Source organism: Schistocerca gregaria, chromosome 7 (genome assembly GCF_023897955.1).
Source record: "Schistocerca gregaria isolate iqSchGreg1 chromosome 7, iqSchGreg1.2, whole genome shotgun sequence".
Lineage (NCBI taxonomy): Eukaryota > Metazoa > Arthropoda > Insecta > Orthoptera > Acrididae > Schistocerca > Schistocerca gregaria.
Window position 1 is genome coordinate 145,274,425 of NC_064926.1, and position 23,069 is coordinate 145,297,493.

At 41.2% G+C, this 23,069-nt stretch overlaps 1 pseudogene; it reads right to left on the bottom strand.

Annotated features, from left to right (window-relative positions):
* Positions 1–22,067: 22,067 nt before the first annotated feature.
* On the bottom strand, positions 22,068–22,187 carry LOC126282665 (5S ribosomal RNA; annotated as a pseudogene).
* Between the last annotated feature and the right edge of the window lie 882 nt (positions 22,188–23,069).

Sequence of the window (23,069 nt, forward strand, 5' to 3'; positions counted from 1 at the left end):
CTAGACCTTCTTTCTTAAGACGGATATGTATTAGTGATGATGGTGTGGTTAATTTAGTCTTTCAGCTGAATAATTTTAGAGCGCAGACTTAATTCTTCTTCGTCGTAACTGAACATGATGACAATGCGGGACATCCCAGAGTAGCATGTTGGTCAGATCGTGGCCATTAATCATCGCCTTCTTCTGTACTGTAGTTATTGATGAAAAAAAAATATATTTGTAAAACGCGCTCCACAACTCTAACATATTTTTAAAAATTCGTGTTACAACATAAGCTGTTTTTGTTTCGATATACTAAAAATGCAGATGATACGAAAGACGTGGGGAAAGTCAGACACACTGTGAAGACACCTGTGGCAAATGTTGTGAATAAAGCGATGGGTAGAAAGCAAGAAAAGCAGGGAGAAAGAAGATGTTTTTATGAGTAAGGTGCAGGTATAGTGAAGAGAAGAGAAAGCACGAAACTTTGTTTTTTTTTGGCACTTGACTATTACACAGCGTCACCGGTTCAAATTCGTTCCAACAGTCTCGGTGGACAGGTGAGAGGAGACTCAGAGCAACGGCTGAATAACAGCCGAGCGTAGCACGTTGAAGGAGTGGCAGTGGATCTTTAAGTTCCGTGCCACCCTCCAACGGTGGAAGTACAGAGGAGGGGCTCAGTAATGCTCCAACTATACGGTGAAGGAAAAAAGTGGCTGGACGAGAACAAGCGACTGCTAGTGATTGTACGAAACGGACATTAAAACGTGGTTGTATTGGGCCTATCGTCACTCATGGCCGGAATCCGAGTCCTCCAGGATGGTGAGGGAACGGGGTGTCGGTGCTAGCTAACACCGTGGAACAGTGGTGCCAATGGTTTGTAGTCCAGCGATCATCTCACGGAAGGCTGTTGTCGAGCCTTACCGTGAATGGTCGCCTTGAGAAGGACCGTACTTGACTCCTCATGCAGAGTGACAATCCTGGTGAGCGGAGGGGCATGAAGGTTACTAATCGTGGTCCACGCAGAGGAACCAAATGTTAGTGAGGGTAGTACAACGGAGTGATACAGCCGGAGCTTGGTATCTAAATTCATCTCTCGGCTGGAGAAGAGCGGGTACAATGCCCTAGCCAAATTTAACCCTTTATGGGCGATTTATTCTGCATGGCGGTGGAAGAAAAGTTTCTTATCCAACCAGATCTTGGGCCCACGGGACCCGGATGCCACCGATTGAGATGTTGTGGAGCAGTATAGGATGCCGTTTAGTGAAATACGGTGCTGTAGTTTTGGCGGCATTGAGGGCAATCTTCTTGGAGCGACAGCAGGTGACCGTTGCGTCCACTTGCCTTTGGAGGCGAGTAATGAGTTGGTCAGGATTGCGGCCGGTCGTATAAGGCGCTGTGTCATTGGCGTAGTGTGTGGCAAATGGCAGTGGTGGTTGACGGGCATGTCACTGACATAGACATTAAAAAGAAGAGGGGGATAACACAGAGTCCTGATGTGAAACTATCGACAAATGTCGTACACTGGAGCGCTTTTCCCACTGAGCGACGAGGAGGAGGAAATCATCCACAATCTTAACGTAGATGTCAGGGATGGTCGTCTGTGTCAGCATCTTATACAACAGGTTTTCTTGCCAAATCTTATCATACGCATTCTGCACGTCCAAGAAGACAGCTGCCGTCGACATGCTGGAGTTAAAACCCTTGCTGATCTGCTCCGTGATCCGGAGAACTTGCAGTTCAGCGGACAGTGAGGTAAACCCAAACTGTTCGGGACGGATCGTCCCAGCTTCTGCTAGAGGCTGGGAAATACGGTGGAGTACGAGAGACTCCAGGATCTTCGCCATGGTGTTCAAAAGGCTGAAGTGCCTGTTGTTGGTAGGGTCCTAAGAAGGCTCTGGGATCGCAATAATCTTTGCCTGTTTCCACTGCGGAGGGAAAAGACCACTCTGAAGACAACAGTTCAAGATCCTGGTGAATAGGACCAGGGTTTTACATGGTATCCAACGGCGATGTTCGTTGACGATCCCATCCAGGACGGTGGCCGAATTACCGCGTTTATTCCGGAGTATTCGGATCACTTCACGACACTCTGGAGGAAATATATCTATTAGCGTGCAGTGACACATCAAGGGTACTGAGAACTGAATAAGAAAAAAATACCTAACAAAAATTCTTGAAAATTTCGAACTGAATAACCGAAAGCAGAGATTCTTCCTACATGTGAAAACAGAAAGAAAAGTAGTCAGAACCTCGATGACAAAAATGTAAACAAAATTATGGATGCTGAATCAGTCTTAGAGCGACGGAAATTGTGCAGTCCTAAAGCATCTACTGCACACCGACCAGTCCAGAGCCGCGAAACGGCCTCAAGAATGTGCTGATCGGTACGGCAATGGAAAGAGCGGGCACCGCCACAGCTACAGGAAGACAGAGTTTAGCGCCCCCTGTCAACGCTGACAACCAACCGCCCATCGTTGGTCGGGCCAGTTCAGTAGCAGACTTTGAGAGCATCAGTACCTAATTATAGGAAGTTCTGTGAGTGATAGTAGAGAGTAAATGTAGTTGCATGTCGGAGACACAGGAAGCACATCAAGCCATCTCATAACGAGAAATTAAGTTATATTTATCCACTTTTTAGAAATAAAATGTTCTATTAATTTGAAAGTGTTATGTGCAGATCGTGGTGCAAGATGGTGGTGCAAGAAAAAGGATGTTGGTAGATCTCCTAAATACATATGATCTGATGCAGATTGTGTTTTTTCCAATTAGGATCCAGGGGAACAGTAGCACAGTCACAGACAGTATTTCTATTCATTCTTAATTACTAGATGGACGTTCTGTTAGTGAGAGGGTGAATGGTTTTTCAGACCATTATGCACAAATTTAAACACTAAAACGCTTTTGTACTTAAACAAATGTCACATATGATTACAAACTATGTAGGAAAGTTAACCCAACAGCAATTGAGTGTTTTTGAACCTTGTCGAGGAACAAGAGTGGCAGGATGTTTTTAGTGCCGATAACATTGATGATAAATATAATGCTTTCCGTAACACATTTCTCCTGCTCTTTGAGAGTTGTTTTCCATTAGAACGTCCTAAACGGGGTACTAGCAATAATAGGCAGCCCAGGTGGCTGACAAGTGGGATAAGGAGAAAACACGAATTCTATCAAAATGTTAGAAGTAGTTACAATCAAGCTACAGTAGCCCTTTACAAACAGTATTGTAAGGGGCCTATAAATGTTATTAGGAAGGTAAAGAGTATGTGGTGTGAAAATAGAATAGCTAATTTACAGGATAAAATTAAAACCGTATAGTCGGTCCCTGCCGGGAATCAAACCAAGGACCCCTTGCGCAGGGTCTGCATCTCGTGGTCGTGCGGTAACGTTCTCGCTTCCCACGCCCGGGTTTCCGGGTTCGATTCCCGGCGGGGTCAGGGATTTTCTCTGCTTCGTGATGACTGGGTGTTGTGTGCTGTCCTTAGGTTAGTTAGGTTTAAGTATTTCTAAGTTCTATGGGACTGATGACCATAGACGTTAAGTCCCATAGTGCTCAGAGCCATTTGAACCAGTTGAACCTTGCGCGGGAAGCGACAACGCTACCGCAAGATTACGAGTTGCGGACAGTAAGGAAAGAGGACAATAATTATTAAAGTCTTTCTTGTCACCTTTATTATGAAGATGCTTAACAATTTCATGTTTTAATGTCTGAAAAATTTATGTCCTCCGGTAATACATTACCACTATCAACATTATTAATTAGGTTAGAATTAATTTTCAAAATTCAGTCTGAAATTTCATCAGTACTGGACTCCTTTTTTTAGAATTTTTAAAATACTATTAATTTTAGTGAGGAATGTTGGTGCAATTTCTAGTTGCTTGAGGTTCCGCTGAATGACGTTTTTATTGTATTCTCTTCCTTCTTCAAATTAACCATTAATTAATACTATTTTTGCTGCTACATGATTGGCAAAAATATTTGCAGCTTGGAATTATCAGCTGCAGTAGTGTCATTCAGTTTCACTGTTATGGTATCTTGTACTCTGTCTGGTTGTCCTGCTTCCCATTTCGAAATATTCTATATAATTTTAATACTCTTATGTGCATTATTCAGTAAGAGTGTGAATTTTAGGACATATTTTTCTTAATATATTGCAGTATTGTTTTGTGGAAGGCAATTAATGTCAGATCCTATTTTAACCTTCATGTAAATTTTCATTTCCTCTTACTCGAGATTTAATCCTTCCAGGTCCTGTGGCTTATTTGTATCCTCATCCTTCTGTAGTTTGCTATGTTACACATTGCACCTTATATTTTTCTGGTGAAGTCCGGTAAATGCTCTGTTTAAGCCCTTGAAGTTACGTTATTGTATCAAGTCGAATGTGCTGTGTCTGAAACCAGTAGTTGAATTAAATAATATTCTCTTTGGAAATTTCAAACCCCTTACTGTTATTGCAATGCAAGACATAATTACATTCTAAACGCGATTTGCCTTTCTTAATAAAGGCTTTTTTTTACAATACTGGTTTAGTTTTACTCATAGATTGGAAGCAGTTCATATCACAGCTTTTAGATGAATGAAATGTTAATTATAGATACTCGTCTGTCTTACTGACCATACCTTATAAGGTGCTCTCCGACGACTATGATGAATATTGTGTATATCTTCACTTCGATTTCTCTTGCTTTTGTAATTTTCATACTTCGTATTTCGAAAGGTAAATGATGTGAAGAACTTCGCTGCTGATCGGGCGAGAATTTCAGATTTATGTCATGAAAACTGAGAACGATATGTTAGTTCAAAGTAGTGAAGGTTATTACTGAGAAGAGTTCAGTGCTTAAAGAATTAGTAAATTGTCGTCTGTTCCTACCTGTTCTGAAGTTACAAAACAAACATTGATGTACTTGTTGCGAAAAAGATACCACAAACAAAATGCGTTTTGAAAAAGATTTCAAGAAAAAATCGAAAAAATCACACTGGGATGCAAAAATTTGAACGTCAGATTTAACTATCTAGCCTTGCAGATGGTTTAGCAATGTTTTTGGAAAACATCACTACACCAACTGAGAACATCAGCCCGTTAAAAGAGATGGCGGGAAAGGCTGGACAAATTTGTTTTAAGAAGACAGAATTCTTAATGAACATTATAAACAAAATGCAGTTGTTTCAAAGAAAATGTTTGTTTTGCATGCTGCACATCGAAATTTTTATTTTTATTTATGCACTCAGGCGCGTTTCGCCTTTTTTACAAGGCATCTTCAGTGGCTGTCCTGGAATATTACATGATTTTTCCATTTTTACACATAGGTTATGGTCTCACATCTGGGTTATAGATTTAAAAACAGTTCCTCAACGTTTTTTTGATGAAATGGAGAGGTACTAACAGATAATTTCTAATTCAGTGCATGTAAGTAAACTGCTTTTTCTCATCTGGCAAGCAGGTGGACATCTTACAGTTTACTTTCAGTTCACTGTTTGCGTTACACATCACTGTAACTGCCATCTTTTTAATACAGAGTTTCATTTGTTTTTCTAAGTGCTACCAATATGCTCAGTTGCCTGCATTCAACTGTTTTGTGTATGTGTGTATGAGTGTGTGTGTAAGTGTGTATTAGAGAGGGAGAGAAATATCTTTCTTTTTTTAAAAAAATAAAATAAAATAATTTATTTTATTTTTTACTATTTTAATCATTTACTTTTTCTTAAAAATAATAATAAGAATTATTATTGTTATATTTTCTGTATATGCCTATGAGAGGAATCAGATGTGTAATTATTTGTTGGGATTTCTGTCTGTTATATGATCAATCAATGTAAACAGTGAGTTGTTAGTCATATTTACTTGGTCATTTAGTAGTTGTTTCTTTTCAGCCTTTGTTTTGTATATATGGTAATTTTCCTGTAGTGTTAGGAAATGTCTTTCATTATTTATTCTAATTATTTTCATATCATTTTCTCTTGTAGTATGTTTGTGGTTATTAATTCTCAAATGTTCTGCAAAGGTTGAGTGGATCGTTCCATATTTCCATGCTCTGCTATGTTACTTGTACTGGGTGTCAAATGTTTTGCTGGTTTGTCCTATATAACTTCCATCACATGTGTTGCACTGTAGTTGGTATATTCCTGCTTTTTGGTAGATATACCTGTTTTTATTATTTTTCGAGTGTGCCTTTGTACTGAATTGACTGTTTTGAATGCTATGTTTATGCCTTGTCTTTTCAAAATGTTTGTTGTTTTATGTGTGAGTTTGTGCTTGTATGTCACTGTGTACCATTTTGTATCTTCTTTCTTGTTTTCCTGTATTCTTTGTGTCGTTATTGTTCTGTCACTGTACTGTCATAAAACCGGAGTGCCGTTATGCAGCAGAATGTTTAGTTCTCAGCAAACGAAAAAGTTGAGGAACTGAAGAAAAATGAGAGGAAGGTACTACAAATAACACTCCGCCAAGAAAAGTTGGGAGTACGTGAACGAGAAGAAGCAACAAAGAAATCTACACCCAAACTGAATAATCATCTGCTGCTCTCAGAAAAACAGAAAATTTCGTTTTAAGATCATTTGGTTCGAATTAACTGGGAAAGAATGCCAAAAAAAAGGAACTTGACTCTTTCAGTAAAAATCCTAAAGCACAAATCAGTTTGTAATGTTTCTATATTACGAAGTGCAGTAGTTTTGTTTCTGTTATTTGCCACAGCAAGTGTATTTCCCGAGTACATGTACAGACGAGACTCTTTGGATAACAGAGTTTATATTATTGACCGTGCTGGCTTACACTTCTGTGACGAGCACTGCTGGATTCAGACGTGTTGTCTTGGCCGGGCTGGTATGAAGGCTTGATTTTGGAATGCAAATGCTGCAGCTTTTAATATATCAAACAAGGTAATATCTGGCTACGCATTGGCGTGCGCTAACTTCGTGTTTATGGAAGGTTTCCAGTTTAACCTTTTTCAGTGCTATTACTTGTATTTTTACTATAAGGATATCGTCGGTTTTAGCACTGCATAATATGCTTGAAAACAGGAAAGCATCACATCACTCTTAATCTTTCTTTTTAAAGTGCTGAATGTAAGAAGGTGCTTTGTCAAAAACGTTCACTCCGTGAGCTTTCTTTTTGGCACTCGTTGCTTCATTCTCGGAACACTATGGTCCAATTTTTTTTTTAAATCGAAGTGTTATGTTGTTCAGAATCTGCAACGCCTTCTAAACATTTCACGCTAATTAAGGGCATAGAAGCAAAGTCTTTTCCGAATGTACTTCTGTCCAAAAAACTATTCTGGTAGCTGGAATTCAATTTTTTTAATCATGGCTTTTCTGTTTCATCCCCTAACACTTATTCTTTATATCTAACCGATAAGTGAAATACCAGTTTTGATAGATTCCGCTTTAAAAATTATTTAGTAATGGTATAGCGAAGTATTTTCTTAAAGGTATTCATCGTGTATTTCATTCCAAAAGGGATGAATTTCTAAAAACAGAGAAACTTGAATTTTTTGTTTCTAACTGAGAAACCTAATACCAATTCTCATAGATGTAGCTTGAAAAATGCCTTAGTAGTTCTTTAATTACCACTAACATTCACCCACTATTTTACCCATATAGTGGTTGAATTTCGAAAAACTTGGAAACAAATATTTTTTTAAAATTTCTGTCAGACAAATCAAATATCAATTTTTATACTTCTAATTTAAAAATTACATTAATATCGACATAATTTCAAAGATTCTTTCATCCTCTACTTCACTCTGTCAGGAGTGGAATTTCGACCACTCCCTTCCTAAACGGTGTCTACAGTAAAACATTTCATCCCCTATTTCACCTCCTTGAGGCTGAATTTCGAAAATAGTGAAACATGCATATATTTTTTTAAATTTATAACCGAGGAGCATTATTCAAATTTTCATATATTTATGTTCAAAAATGCTTACGTAACGAAATATTTTCATAAAACATTTCATTCTCTATTTCACTGCCTAAGGGGTTGAATTTCTATAAACGCTGAAATACATATTTTCTTGTCTGTAACAGAGAAGCCAAATATCAGTTTTCATAGACGTAATTTTAAAATAATTTAGTAATTATTTAGTAATGATTTACTTTCGAGAAAGACTGTCACGCTGTATTTTACCCTCATAGTGGTTATATTTAAAAAAAAAATACTGAAACACGTATTTCCTTATTTATGACTCTGAAAACATCTTCATAGTTCAAAATTGTTTCAATAAATATATATTTTCAAAAAAAACTTTAATCCCTTATTTCAACTCATTAGGAATGGAAATTCGATAACTTCCTTCTTAAACGTCGCCTAAGGTATAGGACCAGCAATCTCCCCAAATTTCAAGTTTCTGTCCTTAGCGGTTTGAGCTGGGCGATGATGAATCGGACAGTCAGGACGTTGCCTTTTAAATTCACACAGATAAGCCGAAACATAATGGCTACTGCCCACTACGACGTAGGGCGCCGCTTCGTGGCGTTGCGGGCACTCGGTAACAAAAGTATGTAAGCGGAGCAAAGAAGTACGGGGGATCACCCTAGCGAAAATGTGGTCTACAGATGGGGAAATCCACTGAGATAAACAATTTTGAGAAAGCGAAAATTGTTGTTACGCAGAGCCTGTGAACGAGTTTCTCGAAAACGGCGAAACTCGTAGAATATTAAGGTGCTACTGTCGTGAGCATCTACCACTAAGGACTAAATGGCTAGACGTCCCCGAAACCTCCACGGAACGTGGGGTTTGGAAGCTTGTCTGCTCCGTAAAGTAGGATAGACTATGATCTGTGGCATCTCTGCCGAAACAGCACGCTCAAGTGTTTCAGATCACAGCGTTCATCGTACATTGGTCAACAGGAAGCTCCGCAGCGTACGTGTTCACATGTTGACACAACGACATCGTCAGTTACGATTGCAGTGGGCAGAGGCCTTCATCGAGTTGAACAGTGGCTCGAAACGTGCAGAGCGCCACGGATGCACGCATGTGGGAGCAGTACTTTGTCGTGCGAGACATTCTTCTGCGCTTGCGTGCGACCTGTGGTAGTAATCGAAAACATGCTGACAGCTGCAAACCACCTGCATCCCATTATGCCTGATGTCTACCCTGACAGCGATGTCGTCTTTCAGCAGTATAATTGTCTGCTTCTCGGAGCTACAGCAGTTTGTGCTTTGAAGGGCATTTTAGTGAACACAGGCTGATATCTCGGCGACCAAATTTGCCTGATGTAAATCTTATGGAAACCATCTGGGTCGTTATCGCTCGCTATCACCGCGTATGCAAATCAGCGAACCGTTATTTACGCGAATTAAGTGACCTGTGCGTATAAAAACAGGGTGTACATAAAGTCTGGGAACACTTTCAATTTTTTTTTTTTTTTTCACAAGAACTAAACATTGTACAGATGTCATATATATTGCATTTTGACGAGAAACTCCGAGAGTTTTTTTTTTTTTCAAACATTCGATATGCGAACCATGACTGACCCGGCAGACGTCAATACGGTAACCGAATTCCTGAAATACCAAGTCCCAGCATGGCATCGTCCACTGTCGCAGTCGCTTACCGTATTCTCTCCCGGAGTTATGCTACATCACGTGGTACAGGCGGTATGTAGAGCAGATCTTTAATGTGTTCCCACAGAAAAAAGTCACACCGAGTGAGATCTGGCTATCGGAGAGGCCATTGCATGAACTCCAACACACAGAAAGCTCGCTTCGCAACTGAATTACATAACTAAGCGGTGGCGGGATCAATGAAAAAAAACTTTCAGGGTTTCTCTTCAAAATGACATATGTATGATATCTGTACAATGTTTGGTTCTCGCGCAATAAATAATTGAAAGTGTTCCCGAACTTTATGTACACCCTGTATAATGTGACATACCTCCACAAACCTACCAACAAACTGTATGAACCCTGATACGCAGAATCAGTGCTGTATTTCGTTTCAAAGATGGACAAAAAAGATATTAAGCAGGTGGTGGCAATGCTTTGGCGCACCAGTGTATAGATTCCATTAATTGTTGATAACTACACTACTGGCCATTAAAATTGCTACACCACGAAGATGACGAGCTACAGATGCGAAATTTAACCGACAGGGAGAAGATGCTGTGAGATGCAAATGGTGAGCTTTTCAGAGCATTTACACAAGGTTGGCGCCGGTGTCGACACCTACAACGTGCTGACATGAGGAAAGTTTCCAACCAATTTCTCATACACAAACAGCAGTTGACCGGCGTTGCCTGATGAAACGTTGTTGTGATGCCTCGTGTAAGGAGGAGAAATGCGTACCATCACGTTTCCGACTTTGATATAGGTCGGATTGTAGCCTATCGCGATTGCGGTTTATCGTATCGCGACATTGCTGCTCTCGTTGGTCGAGATCCAATGACTGTTAGCAGAATATGGAATCGGTGGATTCAGGAGGGTAATACGGAACGCCGTCATGGATCTCAACGGCCTCGTATCACTAGCAGTCGAGATAACAGGCATCTTATCCGCATGGCTGTAACGGATCGTGCAGCCACGTCTCGATCCCTGAGTCAACAGATGGGGACGTTTGCAAGACAACAACCATCTGCACGAACAGTTGGACTACGTTTGCAGTAGCATGGACTATCAGCTCGGAGAACATGGCTCCGGTTACCTTTGATGCTGTATCACAGACAGGAGCTCCTGCGATGGTGTACTCAACGACGAACCTGGGTGCAAGAATGGCAAAACGTCATTTTTTCGGATGAATCCACGTTCTGTTTACAGCATCACGATGGTTGCATCCGTGTTTGGCGACATCGCGGTGAACGCACATTGGAAGCGTGTATTCGTCATCGCCATACTGGCGTATCACCCGGCGTGATGGTATGGGGTGCCATTTTTACACGTCTCGGCCACCTCTTGTTCTCATTGACGGCACTTTGAACATTGAACGTTACATTTAAGATGTGTTACGATCCGTGGCTCTAACCTTCATTCGATCCCTGCGATACCCTACAATTCAGCAGGATGATGCACCACCGCATGTTGCAGGTCCTGTAGGCCCTTTCTCGATACAGAAAATGTTTGGCTGCTGCCCGACCAGCACATTCTCCAGATCTCTCACCAATTGAAAACGTCTGGTAAATGATAAGCTCTGTTTGACTCAATGCCCAGACGTATCAAGGCCTTATTACGGCCAGAGGTGGTTGTTGCGGGTACTGATTTCTCAGAATCTATGCACCCAAATTGCGTGAAAATTTAGTCACATGGCAGTTCTAGTATAGTATATTTGTCCAATGAATACCCGTGTGTTATCTGCATTTCTTCTTGATGTAGCAATTTTAATGGCCAGTAGTGTATGTTTATCAGTGTAATCATGTTTCTTTTTTCTAATTCTGTTCATGCTAATTGTTCATGATTAATACGCACCTAAATCACGATAATTTTGAAGCTATGCCTCACTGAGCGTTCAAATCCCACGCGCCCATTCAAAAGTTTTTAAGTGCTGTTATCGGTACACGCATTGCAGCTGGCGTGATACGATTATTATTTAATGCTTTAATAATGCTTCGCTTACTAGCATTCCACGTAGCGAAATTTATTTATGTACTGTCAAAAGCAGCGTGGTTTTGTTTCCAGCTCATCTTTTTGTAGACGATTGTAATCTAAATAGGCATGCATTGCAGACAGATCTACGTTTCCATTGTAACGTGGGTAAGCTATATTAACCTCAGGAGCCAGGTTCAGATACTGTTTAGTGTGTTTCAGAAACAGTGAGTGCTTATTCATTTCGCACAGATTCAACTAACCTTCAACTACAGAATGTTTATCCTGTATATCTAGCAATTACAGTTGATCGGCCAAACGAACTATCATATTCAGAGAACCTTGTTAAACATATTGTGTTGTTCTATACTGACAGCAGTGAATAGGCACACCTTACATTCAATGATTAGTTCAATCGTTAATCAAGAATTCTGCACCGATATGTATGCAAACGCTGGTTTTATTAACAGAGGTGCTGATGTTACACAATCAAAATTTGTATAAATATTCTGTTATAAGTTCATATATAAAGATTATGCATAATGTTAATACAGCTATACAGCAAGCAGATCTAAAAGGTCAGGTTTGTAGACTACGCAGATATGGCTTGAAGTGTACACAATATACTTTGAAGTCCAGATACTGAAGTGTCACATAGTCTCGCATAATGATTTCACATAGGCAGCTAGAAGTACAAAACTTACAAGTTCAAAGGACTTAGCAGAAATTAACGTTACGAAAGCAGAAATTCTTGGCAAGTTAACTTTCCGAAACAAGATTCAGGGGTTTTCAGGAAAAGGTCTGAAAGTGCAGCACGCTGTGGCCAGAAGAAAGAAGGTGGAAAAAACTGAAAGAACCAAAAAAAATGCTGGATATTCCGAAAATTAGGTAGGAAGACAAAATCATGAGTACGTCACTTCGCGTGGTCTAAGGATGGCCGAAATTGAAAGAAAGAAAGAATTTCACTTATTACTATTGAAACAAACCCTACGTGCTCGTAGGAAGGGCATGTTTCAAAAAATATTGCACACTTATGTTAGCTCCTCCTTATTCCTAATTTTAAAATTGCGATGGCAGTTACCGCTTTCGGTATCACGAGACATGGCGGCTGGTAGACGCGCGTGTTTTCAGAGCTCCTTCGCAGAACGCTCCTGATGACACCTTCGTGGAACGCCTCCCCCTGCTAATTGGTAATTTCAGAGCTGACGCTTGGAGCGCGGGTGCAGAATCGAACAGGATTTTTCTCGCCTAGAGCGGACAGCTGACGGTGAATTCCAATTACATCGGAGCGTCCGCTTAAACACGAAGCTCGTCGCATGCTCGTCCGTCCAGTTCCGATTTCCAGGTTCATTAATTACGAAACCGCTGCGGAATAGCGTCCGGCGTGGATTCCAGTTTCACACACCAAGTCCCTGGTGTTCTTGGCACTGTACGGAGAAAAGCGGTTTGCTCTGAAAGATTGGCCTGTTGTGGTGTATTCATCAATCAGTTACCATGTTGACTACCATAAGAGGATGCTTTCTCCTTATTAACCTTAACCATTACGGATTTTGTACACTAAATGAGTCTACATCAATTTTACAGCACACGCTGGTTGCTATGGGAGGTACATATAGTGATAGACAGTAATTACAGCGAAAATGGTTAATCTGGGCCCAATATCAATTAAAGTGGAAGCTGGCTAGTGGATACTATTAGGCTGGTGCTCAAGTTAGTAGCGTCTTTGTTTTGCATGTTGGTGTTATAGTTGCAATGGGTTTATTCATCGATTGTCATTTTTTATTGGTACGTGGGTGAGTCAAATGAAAACCTTAAATTTGTAATAACAAATCGAGATTTCTCGCCGCTATCCTGTAAGTTGGTAAGCGTGCTAAAAACAGCGTGCAGAATGGCCTATAGGTGGCAGCATAGTGCAGATGCACAAATACCGTCGCAGTATCAGTATAAAGCTAGCCGTCCCACTTGCGACTTCCACCAGGGAAGAACAGCGTTCTGTTATTCGGTTTTTGCGTAATGAAGGTGTGAAACCTATTGAAATTCAGCGACGTATGAAGGTTCAGTACGGTGATGCATGTTTGTCACAGCAGCAAGTCTACGTATGCAGTAGGAAGTTCGCAAATTGTGTGACTTTAGTGGAATATACTCCTCGTCCAGGTCAGGCACAACGAGTTGTGACTCCACAGAACATTGCAGCAGTTGAAGCCATAGTGAAGAAAAACCGCCGAGTGACACTGAATGACACTGCAGCATGTTTACAGATTAGTCGTGGGTCAGCACACCACATTGTGCATGATGTGCTCCAGTTTCACAAAGTGTCTGCAAGATGGGTGCCACGGCAGCTGACTCCTGAAATGAGAGAACGACGTGTTGACGCTTGTGCAGAACTTCTTCGGCGCTTTGAACGAGGAGGTGATGGCTTCCTTGCAAGAATCGTTACTGGGGACGAAACCTGGGTTCAGTTCCACCAACCAGAAACGAAGAGAGCGAGCAAGGAATGGCGCCATTCCTCATCACCAAAACCAAAGAAGTTTCGAACAGATCCATCAGCAGGGAAGGTTGTGCTGACTCTCTTTTGGGACGAAAAAGGAGTCAGTTTGGAGCATTACATGCCTAGAGGGACCACTGTCACCAGTGCATCATACACAGATCTCCAAAAAACTCATCTGCGGCCTGCAATCAAATCAAAGCGACATGGATTGCTGTCAGTAGGTGTCCTTTTGCAACATGACACTGCAATGCAGACCTGTACTTTGAGTGTCTTCCTCATCCACCATACTTACCAGACCATGGTCCTAATGATTTCCATATGTTTGGACCACTCAAAGACGCAATGGGAGGAAAGAAGTTGTGCTCTGATGAAGAGGTACGCCACGCGGTGCATGAGTAGTTGCACTACCATAAGAAGTTTTTTTTCTAAAGGACTATACGCACTTTGTAAGTGCTGGAGGACTTGCATTGAGCGTGGGGGAGATTATGTTGAGAAGTGATACAGTCTTGACCACTTCTGCAGAATAAATCATATTTTAAAAAATATGTAAGGTTTTCATTTGACTCATCTTCGTAGTTCACAGTTGTTGTTTGACTTAACATATTGTCATTTTGTCATTTGCAGATAGTGAGTGGACCTGTGGGCACTATAAAATGGAATGCCAAGTGGACAAATCAGAACATTTTCGACATATTCTTCTGTTCAATAGAGGGATGACAGCAACGGATACGGCTAGAAACACTTGGGTCGTGTGTGGGGGTAATACCGTTGGATAGAGCACAGCAAGAAAATGGTTTTTCATTTTAAGGAGGATTGTTTTGACGTTAATGACTTTCCACATTCATGAAGACCTTTGGGGTTTTATGAAGATCGTTTAAACGCATTAATCTACAATGATCCATGTCAACGTACTATAGAACTGGCAAATGTGATGAAGTGTGATCATTCTACCATCATGTGCCATTTGCGTGGAATGGGGAAGGTTCCAAAATCGGGTGTATGGGTACCGCATGATCTAAGCTAAAATCACAAAAATCATCTGGTAGCCATATGAGAGTCTTGCTTGCTCGTCATCAATTGGCTCGTGAGAAACACCGACCATTCGTATCCTGTATCGTCACTGGAGACGATAAACGTTGTCTTTAAGTTAACAGCAGGAAAAAGAAAGGTATGGTTGAACCCAAACAGCCGGCCGATGTGGCCGTGCGGTTCTAGGCGCTTCATTCTACAACCGTGTGACCGCTACGGTCGCAGGTTCGAATCCTGCCTCGGGCATGGATGTGTGTGATGTCCTTAGGTTAGTTAGGTTTAGGTTGTTCTAAGTTCTAGGGGACTGATGACCACAGATGTTAAGTCCTATAGTGCTCAGAGCCATTTGAACCATTTGAACAAAGCAGCTTGCTACAAAGACCTGGGCGCATCCACCCACAAAATGTTATACGCGTTGGTGGAAGCCTTTTACTTCCTATAAATATCTGTAAATGCCTTATAAGGAAGAAAACAACTGCCTACAACAAACTCATGTAAAAGCTTTAGGAGGCAATAAAATTATATACGGCTTTTTTTAGGAAGGAAGTAACTACTATAATATGATCCATAGTTCGTACTTACCCACACAAATATAATATGGTGGCATAACAGGTTATGTTGCAGCGAGCCAGCCAAGTACCGCTCGGCAGACGAGACTATGAAAAAGAACTGAAAATTATTATATGCATAGCACATATTAATGGATATACTACGCAAGTGGTGGACATTCTTAACCAACAGACACAGCTAAAGAGGCATAAAGACAGTAATCACGGGATCACTCTCACATCTACCGTTAAGGATACGGCATGCAACATGTATTGTAAAATACCTCACGTATCTGTAGGAATTATTTCTGCAATGCTGGCAAAAATCCAGTACTATTCCTGTGTTTTACGTACCGAACCAAGTGAGCCTAGGGTTCGGACGGCACGAAGCCCTTAACCACAAACCAAACACAGTGTCAGATGTCTTATTAGATCAACTGTAATGACGGCCAATGTCTTTATGTGGGACATACAGGACCTACTTTCCCATTTCGGTTCAAAGAGCACCAGGGCTTGAGTAAATCGAGATCTGCGTTACCTAATCACCTACAAGCACTCTACACTTGACATAAGTTGTAACATAAGTAGCCTCCTCCTGCAGCTTAAACGTCGAGTACTTATCTTACTGGAAGAAATTGAAATTTATGCTATTTGAACCAGAATCCACTATATACACTCAATGAGTAAACCACGTTGAAACATGCAATTCTACTGAGTGACTACAGTTCCTAAAGTAATATGTCAAAGGGTCAGGCCTATTTTTCTAAACTCCATTCGTTTATTTTGATGTTATTATTATTTCGTCTAATAAAGGTCTCTCAATTCGATCATGTTAATTTTTCATTTCATTCCTAGCATCGCTATACTTACATTTTAGATTTTTATGATGGTTCTTACATTTATATACTGGGTGATCAAAAAGTCAGTATAAATTTGAAAACTTAATAAACTACGTAACAACGTAGACAGAGAGGTAAAAATTGACACACATGTTTGGAATGACATGGGGTTTTATTAGAACCAAAAAAACACCCCATATTGCTAGACGCGTGAAAGATCTCTTGCGCGCGTCGTTTGGTGAAGATCGTGTGCTCAGCCGCCACTTTCGTCATGCTTGGCCTCCCAGGTCCCCAGACCTCAGTCCATGCGTTTATTGGCTTTGGGGTTACCTGAAATCGTGATCGACCGACTTCTCTAGGGATGCTGAAAGACAACATCCGACGTCAATGCCTCACCATAATCCTGGACATGCTTTACAGTGCTGTTCACAACATTATTCCTCGACTACAGCTATTGTTGAGGGCCGGCCGCGGTGGTCTAGCGGTTCAGGCGCTCAGTCCGGAACCGCGGGACTGCTACGGTCGCAGGTTCGAATCCTGCCTCGGGCATGGATGTGTGTGATGTCCTTAGGTTAGTTAGGTTTAAGTAGTTCTAAGTTCTAGGCGACTGATGACCTCAGAAGTTAAGTCGCATAGTGCTCAGAGCCATTTGAACCATTTATTGTTGAGGAATGATGATGGGCATATTGAGCACTTCCTGTAAAGAGCGTCATTTTTGCTTTGTCTTACTTTGTTATGATAATTATTGCTATTCTGATCAGATGAAGCGCCATCTGTCGGGCATTTTTTGAACGATTGTATTTTTTCGGTTCTAATAAAACCCCATGTCATCCAAGCATGTGTGTAAATTTGTAACTCTCTATCTACATTATTCCGTGATTTATTCAGTTTTCAAATTTATACTGACTTTTTGATCACCCGGTATTTTAATGTATTTCATTTTATATCACTTGAGCGCATAATGTATCCTACATATATAATCATTTACTTGGTGTAGTTTGCCGGCGTGGGCCGCCGTGCGGTTCTAGACGCTACAGTGTGGATCATTGCGACAGCTACGGTCGCAGCTTCGAATCCTGCCTCGTGCATGGATGTGTGTGATGTCCTTAGGTTAGTTAGGTTTAAGTAGTTCTAAGTTCTAGGCGACTGATGAACTCAGAAGTTAAGTCCTATAGTGATCAGAGCCATTTGAACCATTTTTGAACTTGGTATAGTTTATCTTACCACTACTTTTTATCTCAGATTTTGCTGTCTAATCCCGCGTTCACTCATTTGGCCTATTTACCATCTGCCTTATTTCTTATTACGGCACACATTTTTACAAGGCTGTGAGGTTCAGTTTTATTTTTCCCATTAGTTTAGATGTTTCGCCTCTTAGTCATCTTTCCATATCATTATAGCCTTGTATAATGTAGGGTGCCCAGACCGATCATTTTAGTTTGTTATTTCGCTGCTTATGTTACAAGGGGCACATTTAGATTTGCGGTTTTTCAATATATTTCATTTTAGATCACTTTCGCCCATAAGGTATCATACAGATGACGATTTTCTTCACATGGTCTTCGCTAACATTAGTTTTTATCACTGTTTTTCCCCTTTCTTCATTGATTTTGCCTATGTACCAATACCTTGTGGCGAAAAAATGCCGCATGTTGTTACATGTAGGAGAGTTACTTACCCTAACGGCATATCACGGCTCGTTCACATTCTGTTATGCCTTTAAACGAGATATTGTAAGCTCTCGGAGTAGTCTGCCCAGATTTTCTGTATCTTCGCTAATAACGTCAGTTTACTTGCTTGTACGCCGATGCCGCATGCTCTCCAGTCGGTCGTGGTTGGTGTCCATACAGCGCAGCTGCCCGACGGCGGACAATGTGAATACAGCGTTTGCTCTCGGTTTCTGATTCCTTCGCCCCACCTTCCAGGAAGTTACATTTTTTGCTCATTAGGCCTTACCCTTTTTCCTAGTTCCACCAAAATGCAGCGATACCGAGCCCTTTTACTGACTGGCCTGACCGCATGATACGCTTTACCAATTACAGTAGGTGAGTCGTCTTGTTTCAGGAGTCTGCTCTTCTGGATTTTTACAGATATTTGCATTATATTTCTTCTCCCCTATCCTTTCTATATTACATTTTCATTCACCTGAAGAAGGGATTTTAAACTCTCGAGACAGTCATGATTTAAATAAAAAATTAGTGCAACTGAAGGGTATCTCTCTAAATTATTTATCTGTCTAATCTTTGTAGATAATTTTCCGCTCCCTGAAGTTTGTCCTTGTTATGCCAAGAATTTCAAAGGTTATACTGGAATCATCACACTTAAAACGTTCCTCCTAATCTACGATTATTATTATTAATGTAAGTGTGTCTTTACTCAGTCTATCTTCTATGGTAAGTCGTAGGGTCAATATTGCCTCGCGTGTTCGTAGATTTTTTCAAAACTCAAACCGATCTTCTCCAGAGTTGGCTATTAACAGTTTTAAATAATTCGTGTCAGTGTTTTGCAGTCATGAATTATTAAACATATAGTCCTGTAATATACGCCCCTGTTGTGTTTGGAAAACTCCTATACTACTTTAAGTGTCTCTTTTCCTAATCTAATTCCCTCTGCATCACCCAGCTTAATTCGACTACATTCCATGATCCTCGTTTTGCTTTTGTTGATGATCATCTTATATCCTCCTCTCAAGACACTGTCCATTTCGTTCAAGTGCTCTTCCAAGTCCTTTGCTGTCTGTGACAGAATTACAATGTCATTGGCAAACGTCAAAGTTTATATTTCTTCTCCATGGATTTCAATACCTACTCCGAATTTTTGTTTTGTTTCCTTTACTGCTTGCTCAATATAAAGATTGAATAACATCGGGGATACGCTACAACCCTGTCTCACTCATTTCCCAAACACTGCTTCCCTTTCATGTCCCTGGACTCTTATAACTGCCATCTGGTTTCTGTATAAATTGTAAATAGCCTTTTGCTCCCTGTATTATACCAGTGCCATCTTCAGAATTTGAAAGAGAGCATTCCAGTCAACATTGTCAAAAGCTTAAGTCTAGAAATGCTAGAAATGTAGGTTTGCCTTTCCTTACTCTTTCTTCTAAGATGAGGCGTAAGGTCAGTATTGCCCCACGTGTTCCAACATTTCTACGGAATCCAAACTGATCTTCCCCGAGGTCGACTTCTACCAGTTCTTCCATCCGTCTGTAAAGAATTCGCTCTCCCAAGGCCGTCAGTAGTTCTAATGGAATGTTGTCTACTCCAGGGGCCTTTTTTCGACTGAAGTCTTTCAGTGCTCTGTCAAACTATTCACGCAGTGTCATATCTCCCATTTCATCTTCATCTACACCCACTTCCATTTCCATAATATTGTCCTCAAGAACATCGCCTTGTATAGACCCTATATATACTCCTTCCACCTTTCTGCTTTCCCTTCTTTGCTTAGAACTGGGTTTCCATCTGAGCTCTTGATATTCATACAAGTGGTTCTTATTTCTCCAAAGGTTTCTTTAATTTTCCTGTAGGCAGTATATATCTTACCCCTAGTGAGATAAGCCTTTATATCCTTACATTTGTCCTCTAGCCTTCCCTGCTTAGCCATTTTGCACTTCTTGTCGATCTCATTTTTGAGACGTTTGTATGGCCTTTTGCCTGCCTCATTTACTGCATTTTTATATTTTCTCCTTTAATCAATTAAATTCAACATTTCTTCAGTTATCCAAGGATTCCTACCAGCCCTCGTCTTTTTACCTACTCGATCGTCTGCTGCCTTCACTACGTCATCCCTCAGAGCCACCCACTCTTCTTCTACTGTATTTCTTTCCTCCATTCCAGTCAATTGTTCCCTTATGATCTCGCTGAAACTTTGTACAGCCTCTGGTTCTTTCAGTTTATCCAGGTTCCATCTCCTTAAATTACCACCTTTTTGCAGTTTCTTCAGTTTTAATCTACAGTTCATAACCAATAGATTGTGGTCAGAGTTCACATCTGCCCCTGGAAATGTCTTATAATTTAAAACCTGGTTCCTAAATCCCTGTCCTACCATTATATAATCTATCTGATACTTTTTAGTATCTCCAGGATTTTTCCATGTATACAACCTTCTTTCATGAATCTTGAACGAAGTGTTAGCTATGATTAATTTATGCTCTATGCAAAATTGTACCAGACGGCTTCCTCTTTCATTTATTACCCCCAATCCATATTCACCTACTATGTTTCCTTCTCTCCGTTTTCCTACTCTCGAATCCCAGTCACCCACGACTATTAAATTTTCGTCTCCCTTCACTACCTGAATAATTTCTTTTATCTCATCATATACTTCATCCATTTTTGCATCATCTGCAGAGCTAGTTAGCATATAAACTTGTAGTACTGTAGTAGGCTGGCCACAATAATGCGTTCACTATGCTGTTTGTAGTAGCTTACCCGCATTCCTATTTTCCTATTCATTATTAAACCTACACCTGCATTACCCCTATTTGATTTTGTATTTACAACCCTGTATTCACCTGACCAAAAGTCTTGTTCGTCCTGCCACCGAACTTCGCTAATTCCTATTATATCTAACTTTAACGTATCCGTTTCGCTTTTTAAATTTCTAACGTACCTGCCCGATGAAGTGATCTGACATTCCACGCTCCGACCCGTAGAACGCCAGTTTTTTTTCTCCTGATAACGACGTCCTCCTGAGTAGTCCCCGCCCGGAAAGCCGAATGGGGGACTATTTTACCTCAGGAATATTTTACCCAAGAGGACGCCATCATCATTTAACCATTCAGTAAAGCTGCATACCGTCGGGAAAAATTGCGGCTGTAGTTTCCCCTTGCTTTCAGCCGTTCGCAGTACCAGCACAGCAAGGCCGTTTTGGTTAGTGTTTACAAGGCCAGATCCGTTAAGAATGTTGCCCCTGCCCCTGAAAAGGCTGCTGCCCCTCTTCAGAGCCGGCCGCGGTGGTCTCGTGGTTCTAGGCGCGCAATCCGGAACCGTGCGACTGCTACGGTCGCAGGTTCGAATCCTGCCTCGAGCATGGATGTGTGTGATGTCCTTAGGTTACTTAGGTTTAAGTAGTTCTAAGTTCTAGGGGACTGATGACCACAGCAGTTGAGTCCCATAGTGCTCAGAGCCATTTGAACCATTTGAACCCGCTTCAGGAACCACACGTTTGTCTGGCCTCTCAACAGATACCCCTCCGTTGTGGTTGCACCTACGGTACGGCTATCTGTATCGCTGAGGCAAGAAAGCCTCCCCACCAGCGGCAAGCCCCATGGTTCATGGTTCTTATGAAATGAAATGTCGGGTGTGCGAGGGCCTCCCTTTGGATAGACCAGTCACCTGGTGCAAGACTTTGTGGTTGACGCCACTTCGGCGTCTTGCGCATCGATGAGAATGGCATGTTGATGAGGACAACACAATACCCAGTCCCAGAACGGAAAAAATCTCCGACCCAACCGGGTATCGAACCCGGACCCCACGCATGGCATCCTGCCGCGATGACAACTATCTTTTTATTTGTTAGCGGCGGACGTCCCAAGACGATTGTTGAAGTTCATCATTGATCCATTAACTCAGGTTTATTTTTTAATTACAAAGAGCAGCTAACCCTCTGACCGAACCCGCTGAGCTGCCGTGTCGGCCCCACTCAGCTGCGGTGCGACTTCCGTGTGCTGAAGGCAACGGCACACGGTTTTCCCCGAACAGTCACCCATCCAAGTACAAGCCTGGCCCAACGTTGCTTAACTTCGGTGATCGGGCGGGAACCAGTGTTACCAACGTGGCAAAGCCATTGCCGTTAATGTAATAACAAGTGCAAATACGAGGTTCTAAAATGTGTCGCTTTCCTCGATAACATCTGAGACCATATCTCGCAGCACATGACGAATTGGCTATCTGTTTATCGCTATTGGTCCCTTCACCGTACACTGATTTCCTATATAAACAGTCACATAAATTACTCATTGAGAACAAAATGTTAACTGAGGTAACATCACTTAGTGTTTAAATTTAAATTTTTAAATAGCAAGAGAATTATTAGAGCTAACATGTCATATCATACTGTGAACTTCATATTATTATTATTATTATTATTATTATTATTATTATTATCGTTATTTTGCAAAGTAAGCTCATTCATTGCTTTTGCTACGTGTGTCAGGAGTACAGAGAATCCAATCTGCCCGGCTGGACACCAAGTCTGACTGATCGTGGTTGACACATACTGATATGTTATTCCATGCTAGGTCACCTCCAGGCCAGGGTTCACCAATAGTAGTGGTGAGTAATCATCAATCATAGTTCCTGACGAATGATGATCTGACAGTTAGTCGGTATATATTTTCTTTGGGTGAAAGACTTAGAGAATGTGTTGCCTGGACCAACAGTCACACACCTTATTACAAAGTTTCATGAGCCAGTTTTCAATTATGACTGTTCCCATAGAGATCGTGAGCACAGGGTTAGATTAATTACAGCCCACTTTTAAACAATCATTCTTCCCACACTCAATAATAACAAATCACTTCATTTTTAAAGATGACACTGCGCGATAACATACAACAGAGCAGGTGGAGGTGGTCTTGCATCGAGTGGATGTACGGTGAATGGACTGCCCTGCCCGTTCTCCCGACATACAACACATCCAGCACTCTGTGATATGTTGGGGAGACGTCCATG